Genomic DNA, 15,377 nt, shown 5'->3' on the forward strand with positions numbered 1-15,377 from the left:
TGCAAAACCACAGTGGGAGCATACGCATCTGACCCCTGAATGGATGCACATATACAAACATGATCATGTCAAGCAAAGATCATACACATTTCCTAACTATCAAAAGTCTTGTGTATTCATTTGTACTTGCTTTTAACCAATTACCACCAAATATGTGATGCATTTTGGTGTTATTGTAACTGGCAGGGTGCATCATTATATGCTGGGATAAAAGGCATCATTGTTATCTGACACTGAACTGTACTTCCTGGGAGCCTGTGTGGAGCTGCAGCTCTGCCCTTCAGGGTGATTTGATTTGTTTTCTTCGGTTTTATTGGCCTACATTGAGATCATTGGGGCATAAACATGTGGCAGTATATATTCTCTTGTTTCGTACTGCTCTTTAAAAACATAAGACTTTTAAAAAAAAAGCTTGGATTGCAAATTTTTGGGGACTTTGTAAGTAACATGCTAGATGATCTTTTGTTTTTCCTCATGTACCAATTGAGGCAGACCTCCCGAGGCCACAGTGCTTTGTCAGCTTTACTATTAAATCACGGTTGCATTAGGCCAATCTGAAGCTTGTGTCCATTACTCACAACACAGCTACAGTTGGACCTTTCAGAGGAGAGCCATTACTCACTAATAATTAAGTTAGAAGACAATGGTTTTTTCCCTCAAACTCTTTGTGTTTTTGTAATTGAATAACTGTAGGGCATGTATGAGGTAAAATATGAAAAGTAAAATCCTCTAGTTTCTGAAAAAATACATTCCAGACAACATCAGGTCATGCGTGGCCCAAAAGAGGTTTTTTCACATTCACATGAAGGATAAACTAGTCGCCAGCTTCCAGGTGGAGAAATAAAAAAACCACTATTAACAATACTATTACTATAACAATAACAGTGTTGTGTCTAATGGGAGAAATATAGTTCTTTTGTGCATCTTACTTCTGGAAACATACTTGATTAATACTGGCATATATGCTGACTGGTAAAAGCAAAGGGTGGGTGAGGGGTCACACTTACTGAGAGCTGCGCACAAGAACTGTATCCCACAGAGAGCTGTGTGCCCTTGGGGAAAACAGACTTAAAGGTACAACCACAATTGTATCCACCATCTCATGTAGCGGAGACAAAAGAGCAGCGGTGTGAGCTTTAATCCTTCATTAATTATTGCTTTAGTCAATAATTGTATTTGTGAATGTGAGAAGGGTCATGCATGATGCAGTGTTCATATCTGATATGACTGTTGTTCAATTTAAAGTAAAGAGGACATAAGTCGAGGTCAGACATCCGATGAGGGCCCTGCACTTCACTTAGCAATGTGGAATGAAATCAAATAGGTGAAACCTCAAACCTGCAGCGCGGCGGACATCCTATTATGCTGTTGTCAAGAGAGCATTTACTCTGATGACATGGTACCTGATCTTTTATCTTCAAATGACGCGACTCAAACAAGATGTAAAGGCGCATTCAATCTCTCACCAAAGACAGGTTTATGTGCCCGCGAGTGAATGAGCGGACGGCATTCATCACTCAGCGGCCGCAGGACTAGTAATTGGCCTGTCGGGTTACAATAGTTACAGCTTTGAGTGATTTCACACGGGAGGACAGTGCTTTGGTGACGGAGGAACACCCAGATTCAGAGCTCTGTGCCAGCACACATCCATCTTCTGAGCAACAAAGGTGAATCCCTACCTGCCCTGTTCTACTGTTTCACTGCTGAGATCAGCTTAGTGGAGGGGGAAAGTAAAAAGCAGACTTTTGCAAAGGGGCTGTTGCAGTCATGTCACATTAAAGTAAATGCAATTCTTCAATAAATCATGGGGCATCTGTTTATTTACAGTACAGGAAGACAGCTTATTGACACTTTCTTGATACTGGGTGGTTGCTCTGCATACCATTTGGGTGACCCAAAGAAGAACCTGTCGAATTCCGGTGCAGATCTGGATCAAGATGTGGATCAGTGAATTTATTTATCAATTAGTTTTTCAACATTTTTCTTGATTTCTCAAAGAATAATACATGCATCTTAATGTAAAAGGTCCAGGTGTGTATACAGGAATGATATTTGTGTGCAGTTTGGTGGAGATTCAAATAAAGATCTGAATCTAATTAATTTAAATGTGGTTTCACAAAGGGACTGTTGGGCCTTGGCAGAGGTGTGCTCATTCAATCATTCATTCAATCATTCATTCATGCATTCATTCATGCATCCATCCATGCATTCATTCATGCATTCATTCATCGAGTTGGTCGGTAAATCATTCATTAAGTCTGTCAGTCAATCAGTCAGCCAGTCATTCATTCCACTTAATCTCTTTGAATTCAGAGCAATTTGAAAAACAGTGGCAGCCGCAGCAGCATTCACCGTCCAGAGCCTAATCCAGGTCTCACGGCAGTACAGCCCTCTTTGTCTCCCTCTCTCTCTCTCACCCCTTCTACTGTCCCTGCTACTGTGGCACATACACATATGCGCACAGAGTACAATCGCGGGGGCTTACTCATTGTCCATATAAACCATTACCACCCCGTCCCTTAGAGTAATCCACTAGTGCAAAACACTAGTTCTATTGCTGCTGCTGCCGCTTTGCCTTGCCCCATATGCCACTGCACACACCCTCCACCATCTGCCCTCAGTGAGCAAAAAAAAAAAAGCCACCCTGCACTTTTGGCTTAATATGAGACTTCACAAAATAATTTAATCTGCCAGAGGTCAGTTCTTTGCCCCTTAGTCTCGATTAGAAATAAACCTATCACGTGTAGGGAGAAAAAAGTGGGTGTGAAAACACGTTTCTCCAAATTTAATCTATGAGATTTAGAATTTTAGATGGTTGATTGATCCATCAACAAATAATTTGTGTTGTTATTAAATATTAAATTTTCAAGTTTGTCTTTTTTTGCTTTCGATGAAACAAAACACGCAAATAAATACAATATTTACCTTTTTTTTTTCCAATGGAAAACGTGAAAAGTACATTTGTTTTCCAATAACAGCACATGTATGAATCAATGAAAATATACAATAAGACCATTAGAGACTATAGTGATGAACACAGTAATTACCCATTTCTGTGCCATAGTAAACAGTCTGTTTCTATTTGGCTCTTCTCTAGTCCACTCACGGAGCTTCACAGTACAGTTTGCATTTCACCTCTTCATACAACCTATGTGCAGCACTTTCTCTTTCATACATCACACACAGCCTGGGGTTCACTATCCTGCCCAAGGACAGGACAGCATGCTGAGTGGGGGAGACTGGGATCGAACCGCAGGTTAGTGGAGGACACACTCTTCCCCCTGAGTCACAGCTGTCTCATGGAAAGTGGATTTATCTTCCAAAATCAACACATTTGGCCAATATATTTTATAGGTAGGAGTTACTAGGCAGTTTTATTGTATCCTGTTTTCCATTGTTAATGAAGTAATGAAGCCTTGTTTTAAACTTAAGACCCAGTCCGATTTGATCCTAATACAGCGGTAGGGTTATTTTGGGGTCAGGGTCAGGGATACTGCAGCATGTGTTCCCTGCGTCACCTCTGCGAGGGAACTAGTGCAAGGTCTCGGATGGATGCAGCTGCAGTCTCTCGGCACAAACACCATGTGCTGCCACCTACAAATAGGTTACAAAGTCATCTGACAGGGAGCCACTGCCTGCGTGGCTTGCCTCGCCATTTGCCTTTGCACAGGCCGTGAGTGCTGATTCATCACAAAGCCACGGAGGGATCTTCTGTAGGTCAGCTATACATCGTTATTGTACTATATGAGTCCTGATACATAAAGATCATATTTGTGGATCATACTGTATATACTTGCAGGCATAATGTTAAGTAAAAATGTTGGAAATATTACTTCAAGTTAAGGATATTAACTCGGTAAAAGGAAATAAGGATTACAACTGACATTACCCCCAGCAGCCATCAAACTCAAACTCATACTTAATTAGGAAGAATGTAAATCTTTCTGAAGTGATTGTAGAGCGTATTGCTAACGGCGGGAGTTTCCCCACCGAGGTCATTAGAAATATACCTTTTTCTTTTCCTCCAGTGGAAATGGCTCTCTGAGGCGTCGCAAAACATTATTATAGATCATTTATTCAGGGCCGGTCTAATGCCAGATGACATTCAAATGGCTCCGTCACTGAACTTTTACCCAGCAAGTAACAGTTTACCTTCATGAATAATTAAAATGCCTCCAATTAAAATGTGAGGCTGGCTAAAAAGGAACACCATCTCAGATAGCTTTGACCTTCTGATCCGTCTGGAGATGAATCATTTAGGATGAAATAAACAGCGACGGTTGTATCTTGTTGCTGCAGCAGACAGCACTGAATCTCATGGAGTGAAGGAAGCACAATTGTCTCAGAGATGCTCACTCATTAGTCGCATTTATACATTGATATCTAAAGTATGTGTGTCGGTGGAAAAATAGTAAAAAAAAGTACTGAGGCATCAACTCTGGACTTTTCCTCTTGTTTCCTGCTCCGTGTAGCTTGGAAGATGACGAGGAAATGTGTAAATATGCTTGTGATTGTGTTTTTGCAATGTCCCTGAAAACCTTCAGATAAAATCATGTGTAAAATAATAATAAGAACAATATGGGTCATTGCACTGTCACTGCTCTGGCCCTAATAATAATAACAATAAACTTTGTTAGTAGTATATCCTTAAAGGAGACATATTATGCTCAGTTCAGAATTCAAATTTAGTTTTTACTTGCTCTTATCGAAATCACATCACTTTCCTCGTACAGACTAAACTTTGAAGACCTTTGAACACTGAAAAACCTATATAATACACTAGAGGAATAAACTGTGTCTCCTTCTAAAGACACAGTGACAGTATCTTATCTGTATCTCTGGGAGAGACTAAACAGTTGTGGTCAAGATGTGGAAAAATAAAAGAATCTCCAGCTCTTGCCGTCGTCCCTGACAAGTTTTCGAAGGTGCAGTTTATTACCTCTGTTGTCATTTGCTGGCAGCGCTCATTGGAAGTGATTACCTCATTTCAGTCATCCCCTCTGTGATTTCAATGTTACCATGGAAACTGGTGTGCCCCAGGAGACGTGCGGCTGCCCCTCTTCCCCACATCATTGTACTTATCAGGAAATCGCTCTCTGGTTTTCCTCTCAAATGCTGTTAAGACAACTTACCTATGAAATGAAATACTCTATTGCTTCAGTGGCCAAAAAGGATAAATGAAAGGCTCAGACTTTTCTTGTAAGCATCAGGTCGGTGATACAGGAACATTTAGTGTAATCAAACATGACCGTTCATGTCATTGTGTTCTTGGTAACAGCAGTTTTGAGGGTTTGTATTATGCTTCAGAGAAGACCCTTCTCTTTGTGCTGTGTCTGGCTGGCAACGCTCACATGAGGGTTTGTGGCTGTAAACAGTCTCCACAGCTTCACTATCTGTCTGGAGGGCAGCCAATAAAGAGAAATTCCACCTCCGAGCTAATGAACACACATGTTGTCATGCATCACACACACCCACCCCCACACACACTGGACAGATTACTTGATAATAACAAACACTGGAGCGATGAAATATGTATATAAAAAAATATAACGCAGCACATTTAGGATGTAGTGTGTATAATCGTGAAGACAGATACATGTATACATTTTCCCTGGGGAGATACTCTATGCAACCACTACAGTAGAAAATTGTTGTTTGACATGGAACTGTCATGAATCATATACGCCTGGAAACACGGAGCACGAGGCTTTTGCATCTTTTCCTTTTAGCTTCTTTCCTCCGAGGGGAAAGGTTTATTTTGGTAGAGCAATATCAGCCACCTAAGCATTTTTAATGAATATTCCCTCGTGCTGTACTGTACTTCTCTTTAATCTTCACGATCATCCACTGGGGCTCAATGATGCAGATGCAATTATCTGTGATGATTAAAAATAAAACCAAGGTGTAAGATTTCTGATGTCCGAGGAAAAAACGGGGAGGATGACCTCATTGGAAGACCCATGGGAAAAGGAAGACATGGAGCGAATCTCTCCCAGCCTTCAATTCAATCAATTCAGTACATTAGCTTTAATTTTAATGCAATTAAAGAGCTCCGGTTCAATTAGATGAAATGGGGGTGCAATAATATTGTCTAATTATTGTAATTCCTGAGATGAGTGGTGTTGTATGTATTATTTCTGTTGTTTTACCACAGTTGAGTGAACTAAGCTTCATGAAGGCGATGTGTTTACTGCATGAGAATATCATTGAATTGTGCAGTGCTTACTGTGAATATCAGTGGTACAGTCAGCTTGTTTCTGGGGAGCTGGGGAGGATCTGTCCCCGTTGTTGCTCTCTTACCGGGTTTTGTCTGTGTGAGGTATCTTTTTTAAGTGGGCAGGAAATACCCAAAACAAACAGCTACACAAATAGATTTACAGAGTGATTAGAGGCTAATTTCTGGGATAACATGACAAGAAAATTCATGTTGTAGCAAAAACATAACCTGTTATTAAAAAGTATATTTGTTGATATTCGTTTGTTGTCTTTTGGTCCTTTTGCTCAGAAACTGACATTTCTCTGTATTCTCAGTCACTAATTCACTCTAGTCTCTGCTCCAGTTACATTTCACAGCAACACGATCAGAGGGAGTCATATCAATTTCACACCTCACTTCACAAACCTTCATTCTTGTAAAGTATTTTATTTCATGACTTTTGTTTTGGGTGGTTGTACAAAAGCTAAAACTGAAGATTGTGAACGTTTTTTTTTCTATGCAGAAATAAATAGCTCTGTGCTGACACCATGTGGTTATCAGGTCAAATTACATTTTACGAGATTTCACCCGCTCGCTGTGTCCTGGCCCCTTTAGGAGCGTCACAGTCCATGACACAAGCACGTGATCTGCAAAGCTGACAGAACTCGTGTTGCCCTGGTGTTTTCCTGTTGTATTACACTGACACAAGGAAAGTGTTGGAGAGTGATGCTTAGATGGTGGAGTAGTGATGCTAAATAATAACATGACACTTTACTATATGCACTTTATCTGAAAATGAGAATCCATTCATGGACTAAAGACAAACTATTTTAACAGCTGACCTATAAGTAAATGATTTGTAACCATTACATCCAAGATCAGTCTCCACTCAGTGTATTTTAGGATGATCACTGAATGAAACAGCATTACAGTCAGCAGCAGGGAACAAACAGTAAGTTACTGACGTAAGAGAAACACTGTGCAGTGCCATCACATCTCTGTTTTCAGTCTTTTGACTGATAAGAAGAACACATGCTCTAATTATAGGTTTATGACAAGATGATGGGAAAAGTACTGCAAAGTGCAGGTGAGGTTGAGAAAAGATGCTGAATTATATACCTTGCGATTGTCATTTTCCAAATGACTGTTTCAGTTAAACGTTAATATGAATAAATCATGACTTTGTACATATTGGTGGTTCTACCTCGTCTCCTTTGGACATTGAGGGGTAACGTCAGTCTAACCCTGAACCCTGAATGATTGTATTTCTTACAATATCTGTAAAAGAAGCTTACCTATTATTTGTAGCACTGCAGTAAAGACATCAACCAGTGTTATATAGATTCTATACTGTAATCTATGAAGATTGCAATTGAAGGAGAACTGCAGCTGTCTGTACACAGACTCTGTGGGGGGTGGTAAATCAAGTGCACGTGAGGCTGAAGGATTCTGTCTATATAGAAATGGGGTTAGAGTGTGTAACTTTGAATATTTTTCATATGCACTGAAGTTACTGAGCTGACTGAGTACAAAACAAGTCTGTCTTCAGTTTTACTTGACACATCACAGAGTTCACCCACAGGAATGCAACGGTCAAAATTTGTTTTTACTTCAAACTAAAAACTTCCATCAGATCTTGCAGAGATTTTTGCCGTGTCATTTGACCTGACATGAAATTTCCCTTTTCACAGACTCACATCACACCAGCAGGTTCAAAGAAGCAACAACAAACCTAATAATGACATGTTTTTTCCATCAGTGGTACGACAGAGGTAAAGTTGCCATGTTATGGTTTATGCAGAAGTGTTTTTGTATGTGTTGGAATTATTACATGTGTTGGAATTATTACATTGCTCAGACATATAATCAGCAGATTTATGCAGCTGACAAGCAGTTTAAACCCTCCTTTAACAATTAGAGTCATGTTTTATGGATGGTGCGCACATAAAGTGTCATTAGCAGTTTATCCGTCACAGAAAATGAATGGGTTTAAAAAACGATTTGATGACGTTCATTAAAAGTAAGTGAATAAACTCTCTCTTTAACGTATCCATGGTCTTTAGACATTTATTATCAGTTGTCTAGACTGTGCTGAATAAATTTGCTTCGGCATTAAAGCTCCGTCCTCTGTGGGATCTCTGCTCCATTAAGTGATGCTCTACTTGAACTTTATTACTCCAGTAAATGGGGGTGGTGGAAAAGAAAAATCAGTGGGAACGGATATTAGGATTTTCCAAAATGAATTTGGCAGCAAACAAATATTGCAAAGACGTGTGAACAGAAGAGGGCAGTGTTGACCAGGGATATAACTGGTCATCCAGTTTCACTTGTCTTACCGGTTCACTTGCATTGATTCTATTACATCCTCCATAAATCGTTGGCCTTCATGAATTTTTAAAGTAAGTAAGTAAGTGAGTAAGTAAGTGATTACTCTTATAGCACATATTTGCATTTCATAACATACAAACTACAGCATGAGCAACACTTTCATTTGTTCCAGGTTTCAGTACGTACACATGAAAGAGGCCATAGATGCTTGAAAACAATCATCCCTTCTTTAACTTGACACTTATTTCAAGCTTTAGGTTGTTCGGCCGGATATAGATTCAGACGGATGCTCTCAGAATGACCTGACAGCAAACACCAAACCCATGGCACAGTGTGTGTTGGATTACCACACTGGGAATTAACAGAGGAGGGTTTTAAGCCTGTCTCAGCTTGCCGGAGGCAGGGTGAGAAGTACAGAAACAACCAGAGACGTAACCTGACAAAAGACGTGCAGACTGAGACAGACAAGGATATATAGATAGATAGATAGATAGATAGATAGATAGATAGATAGATAGATAGGATATAGATACATAGATAAATACATAGATAACAAACATAGATCCATAGAGATGATATAGTCACATAGATATATAGATAATATCGATACATACATAGATACATCATGTTACATACATTTGTTGTGCACTATATATATGTACTTCACATGATAAAATACCATTTTCCTGAATAAAAAATGTGTTAAAATGGAATTTAAATTCTTCCTGGTGGAGTTAATTCTTAGTGAGAAATGTGTGTTAGAGAGCAGAGTGAGCAGACTTTGAAGTTGCGTCTCCAGTGAAGAGAGGTGGACGGTGTTAAAAGTCATTCTTAAGTGTGGCACTGATGATAGAAAGTTGTTCTTGTGAGGGGGACGGGGACTGGTGGCATACCTATGTAACATTCATACCATTTGAATTATGAATCAGAGTAAGGAGAACGCTATGTTCTAAGCTGATGAATATTTAAAGGCCTGAGTATACAGATCATCATATTGACAAAGGGGGAATACTAATGTCCTCTTCACTGAATTTGATTAGAGGTTAAGCAGAATGCAAACTGCATAATTTATTTCTATTCTTGCGTTTTCGTACCTTTTGATTTGGCTCTACTTTAAAAAAAAAATTTGAGCATTGAAAACTTCTCCATGCAAAAGTCCACCCCTGAACTGAAATCTGGTGAGGTGCAGCAGCAAAGAAAAAGGAGAATACGTGTCATTTGTTTTAGCATGTCAAAAAAAAGTTAAACAATAACTTAGCTCAACTATTACTGTGCAAAAGTATTGTGAGTGCAGCAAACCTAGTCTAAGTACAATATGAGTCTTCCATTTTCAAGGCCCACGCTCCAGTAGTTGACATACACAGAGTGCCCAGTGTCCCTACTGACACAGACATTGTGCACACTCTATTAAATTGAATGTTGTATTTAACAGGTTTGGAGCCGGGGCAAAGTTACATGCTTTTGTATCATTCCAACTCCTCTCTCTGGTGGAATGTGCTTATTTCAGGGAGAGAGAGAGAGAGAGGCAGAGGAAGAAAGTGGGAGTGAGAGCCCATGCAGGTGAGAGTGTCTAACAGTGAGGAAATCAATATGATGTAAATTATTAAGAGCTCAGGAATGTGTCTGACCCCTACTGTCTTGCAGCAGGCTGGGCTCTGAAGGCTGGCAGGTGGACGCGAGCTTGGACTCTCCCTCTAACACTCATTAGTGGCTGGGATCCGGGGCTCCTTGCGAGTGGGAAGGCAGGGATCACAGCGGGGAAGTGATGGCCCAGGCCTCTCACATCCCGGCTCAGCCTTCGCTCTGGCTCTGCCAGCCTCTCCCTGGAAGCTCATTAGTAAGTGCACTGATGCATAAGAGCTAGTCATTAGCTGGGCTTTTTTTCCGTCTTCATCTCTCTTTCCCCCGACACCATGTCTGATCCTGAAGACCGGTGGCAGTGCTGGTTTAAAAGATGAGAGAAGTCCACATTACCGCAGGTACTCCAGACATATGGATATGAGACAGTAGTAGCCATCAGATTTTTTCCCCCTTTTTTTTATAGGGGGCGTCGGGTGGGGGTGGGAGCGGGGTGTCAGTTCGGAGTTCTTCAAATGGAGCCCATCCACAGCCCTTCAAACCAAAGTGTAAACATTAGCGCTTGACCAGGACTTTGGCTGAGCGCCCCTTTCTTCCTCCACGGTTGTTTTTGATCTGGGGTATTTGCTTTTGCTGCCGGCCAGATCCCTTCAGCACCTGATGGTTGCCCAGGCTCTGAGTAAATAAGATCTGGGGCCCAGGCCTCTTTGGGGCTGCTGGGTAAATAAGGTCTCTGGTGTGTGCAGTGTGCCTGGAAGCAGGGTGAGCTCTGGTGTGGAGGCCTCCGGAGACATGCCATCCCAATTTTTTTCTATATCTGGCTGTTTAATTCTGTTATCCTCTCTCTCTTTAACTTACTCCACTCTCCCTCTTTCCACACACACACACACACACACACACACACACACACACACACTCTAAGCAGGTGCACTGGTTCATGTTAGCCACTTGTACTTGTGAACATTTACATTTTCTAAAGGGCCGTATGTGTCAAATATGAAAGAATTAATTTGATCACTTGTTTTGGCAAATTGGTCAAATAAAAATATACCATTTCAGATTTTAGAGCATATGAACTCTTCGGTCGTGACAACACCCTGGGTTATAAAAATGTTTTTTCATAAGCTTCTCTTATGCTTGAAGTTTACAGATGGACACTATTAGAATTTCAAGATCCCGTAATTGTGCGCTGTAAAGTGCTTGAACGACACGGAGGATCAGGCGCTAATCTCCGAGGAACAGTTTGGCATTTAGTGAGTCTTGAAATGTCAGAAAGATAAATGATGATGATAGCACCTGCGATAATGTAATTACTTTCTCAATGGTAATCTTCCAAACCCACAAACAAATGGATTTCATATACTACGGAAAGATTAAACAATTTAACACCTGAGGTTTCCATGACTTATTAAAACAAAAAGTGGCCATTAGGGACCTGCAAAAATATTGCTGTCGTTACATTGCTCAACCTACATATTGTGTACCTTGTTGCTTTCAGCATCAGCAGCCTTTCGTAAAAAGATACAAGCTGCTATTTCCTATAGTTTCTCCAGTAAATGTACATGTTGCAGTGTGTAATCAGCAGTGGATTTAATATATCATTGTCTTGCCAGTGCAGGAGTAACAGATAAGTATAGTTGAGTTTCCATGCTATAGTGTCATTCAGTCACTGTAACGAGGGATTTGCCTTTGTGAAAGTTTACTGAGTCAAATCTCATCAGCTTAATGTGATCTGGCGCTGGCCATGCTGGATCCCCTTATGCCAATTAATCCAGGTTGTAACTCACAGACTCCTGCTGACCAATTCACATCCATTGTTGATGGTTTTTGGCTGCAGGAGCCTCAAACCTCCTTGTTAGAGCCAAAAAACCACAAGAAACCCACCACCTCTCTCAGCCCCATAAAATTGTCTGTTGATTGCCAACAATTAGCAGAGCCATGCGGGCTGAGAAACGACAAGATGGGGCCACGGCTATTGCAATGCATGGGCGGTGTTGGCTCACACGCCAGCTGAAAAGCCTCGACAATGTTTGTTAACCCCGGGGGTCACGACTGATTCACTCGCGCAGACAGAAAGCAAGATTTATGTAGCACAAATCAATACGCAGTCAGACTTTTACCATTGTGCAGCGCCGATCCGGGCACTTCTCTCTATCAGTCGAACATGACACTAATGTGTTTTTATTCCTGTTTAACCCAGCCTGTGATGAATCTGTTGGCAGGCCAAGACGGAGGGGATGAGAGGCAGGATGCCCTTGATTAGTTGGGGAACACGTGGCAACATGCAGAGGCTGATGCAGTGGCATGTCACGGCTGCACCGGTCTATCAGTCTCCGAGCTCCCCACTGGGGGTTGTTTATCCACTGTTTATCCATCTTGAGAGAAATCAGCTATTTACATCCCGGTGCCTCGCAGTGTATCAAACGGACTAATGACATTGTTCTTGGTTGCTGATCCCTCTCACTGCTGTCTTAAGTAAATTAGAATGAATGCGGCCTCTCCGGCTCGCCTCCCTGCGAGTGTTCACTAACCAACCTAACTGCTCCTCTTTATTCTCCCTGCCATCGCCTCTGATTCCATTAACACTGCTTGTCAACAGAACACAGGGACACACACCTGGCAGAACACAAATCCAGAGTAAACGATCGTACAGTAGGAATCCTCCTCGCGCGAGCTGGCAGGCCAATAATGTAAAATTTGTTTAATGTCGTCCCCCCACCGCTCGCCCTGTTAAAGGAGAGGGGAAACTGGAAAGTGACATGAGTGACGGGTGGGTATTCTCTGGGCATTGACCAGCCGGCACAATGGAGGGAGTTGAGTTCTGTGCCAAGTTCTATTTCTGGGGCCGCATTCCAATTGATTAGGAGGCTTGTGAAACAAACGCTGGTGACAGAAACAAGAGTACGGCCCTGGCAACTGTTGGGCACGGTGCCGGGTGTACAGTCTTTCACTTGCAGCATCTCTCTCTCTCTCTCTCTCTCTCTCGCACATTAGTGACACATTAACGACACGCACAATGTGACCACTGGGATAACTTAGCAGCTTTGTCTCTCTGCATGTGATTATGTATTAGACGGGCTCCGCTTGTTCCCTTGAATTCCACTCACAGAAAGCGTGTGAGCCGCTGCTCTTTAAATGTATAATCTCTATTCTAAAGGAAAATTAATGAAATGGAGAATTATTCCTTGATTTGCATTAAACTTGGTGCTTGACAACGAATCCTGAATTCTGCTTCAGTCAAGTATAGTTTTGAAGCACTTTGAGTACTTCTGGCCCACACTATGTCCGTGCATGTATGGATGCGTGGTGCGTGGTGAAACCGTGTTGAAGTCTGTGCGTCCGCGCGTGCAAGGGCAAGTGGGTGCATGTGTCAGCGCATATGTCCGGTGTATAGGCGCAGCACAACTGTAAACCCCAGCTTGTCTTTATAGAGGAGTTGATGATTGGAAAAACAGTCTGAGTCTGGATTATTGTACTGGAAAATGAAAGCATATGCACAATTTGCATTTTAATGAGCAAGTGAGCAGTATGAAATAAAATGGTGCGCTGGCAAGAGTAACTCTCACTATAAAGCAGCGACTTAATACAGCGATCAAATATTTTATGAACACATTTTGTGGATCAGCTATCATCATAATTTAATTTTTAAAACACTCTGGCGTTTATTTAAAAATGTACTTGAGCACGTGAGATGATTTGCTTTATTATTTATTTGTTTTGGTGTATTCAGTATACATCCAGTCATGTGTTGCATGTGGCTCTTTGCAAATCTGCTTTGATTGAGACAACGCACGAGGGAGCCATGCGTGAAATTTATGCACGGCTGATGAAAAGTTCAGTAGGCCCGCGCCAAACAAAACACTGTTCAATTAAAAGGGAAGTAATGGCATCCTATATAATAAAGGATATGTGCGCATACATAAACTGACAGAGAAGCATGATGGCTCATTCGCGTCATGCTATGTAATTTAGTTAATGCCTTTCTCCTTGCTCTTTAAAACACTTGCACATTCAAATTTGCCATCATAATCTCTATGACAGAGGACATTAATTAAGTTTGTCGGCTGATCGCTGTTCCTTCACAACATCTCTGATTAAAATTTCACACATTGTAATGATGTGCTTCAGTGCTAGAAGCTGTGAAATTTACTAAGCAGTCAGTGCAGCTTGAATTCTTATTGTTGGGAGGTTCGTCCACCACACACACACACACACACACACACGTGCACGAACACAAACACAAACACACACACACAAACACACAAAACACACAAGACAAGACAAGAATAATTCAAATCAAAGCTGCTATGTCCTTTAAAGAAGATCTTTATTTACATGTAAATGGCAATATATCTTAGCAACTTGTTCATTAAAATATTGTGCAAATTAGGGGAACAACAAAACCGTAACTCCCCTCCAGATATGTGGGTTCAAATTTCATATTTGGGAAGTTTAATTAAGCAATAGATTATATTTTGAAAGGAGTGCTCACTTTAATGAATCCCCAGAGACCCCAGATAAACACTGCAATGGTATCAAAGCATTCATCTCTTTAATGGATGTGAAAATTAGGGATGTAAATGGCTTTGAGCCTTTATTTTCATTGCTTGTGGGAATATTTACCGGATAGAGGCGACACTTACGTAACCTATATTGTACATACACTTTCATTTTTTGGAAACCACATGAGTAGATCTCAGCCATTTTCAAGGATAAACGCTAAACACATATTTAAAGCATGCTTTTAACAACAGCCCCTGTCAAAACAATCAAGCAAATGGGCTTTTATGGTTTTTAAAAAAAAACCAATTACATTTATATTCAAATATACACGCTATCTTTAGCATTGTTGCACAGCACGTACTTTGTATATCCTGTTGTGGCGAGCTCTTGTTCGACTGAAGAACACATCTTGCCAGAACCACTGGTCATTTTAACTTTTTTCGATAAGATGTTTGCCTGAGTGTGGCTCTATATTCTGCAATCCCTGAAACAGTGCAGAGTCAGTGAACCCTGGTACATTGTGTGATGGAGTGCTACGTGCCCAACATTCACCTCTGCGCGGCCGGCTGTTGTTTATCCCTGTAATGTCCATTTTATTGGGAATCTCAGCGAGTCTTCACACTACCTGCTGTGCTCAGCAGTGTGGAGAAGCCGGGGCCAGCAGAGTGGTGGTCAGCGCCTGTCAATCACAATCACAAGGATCAGTTAGCAGCCATCAGTCTGAGGAGTCATACCCAGATGTTGCCTGTCTTCTATCTCCTCATGTTCCGAG

Source organism: Hippoglossus stenolepis, chromosome 13, assembly GCF_022539355.2.
Source record: "Hippoglossus stenolepis isolate QCI-W04-F060 chromosome 13, HSTE1.2, whole genome shotgun sequence".
Classification (NCBI taxonomy): Eukaryota; Metazoa; Chordata; class Actinopteri; order Pleuronectiformes; family Pleuronectidae; genus Hippoglossus; species Hippoglossus stenolepis.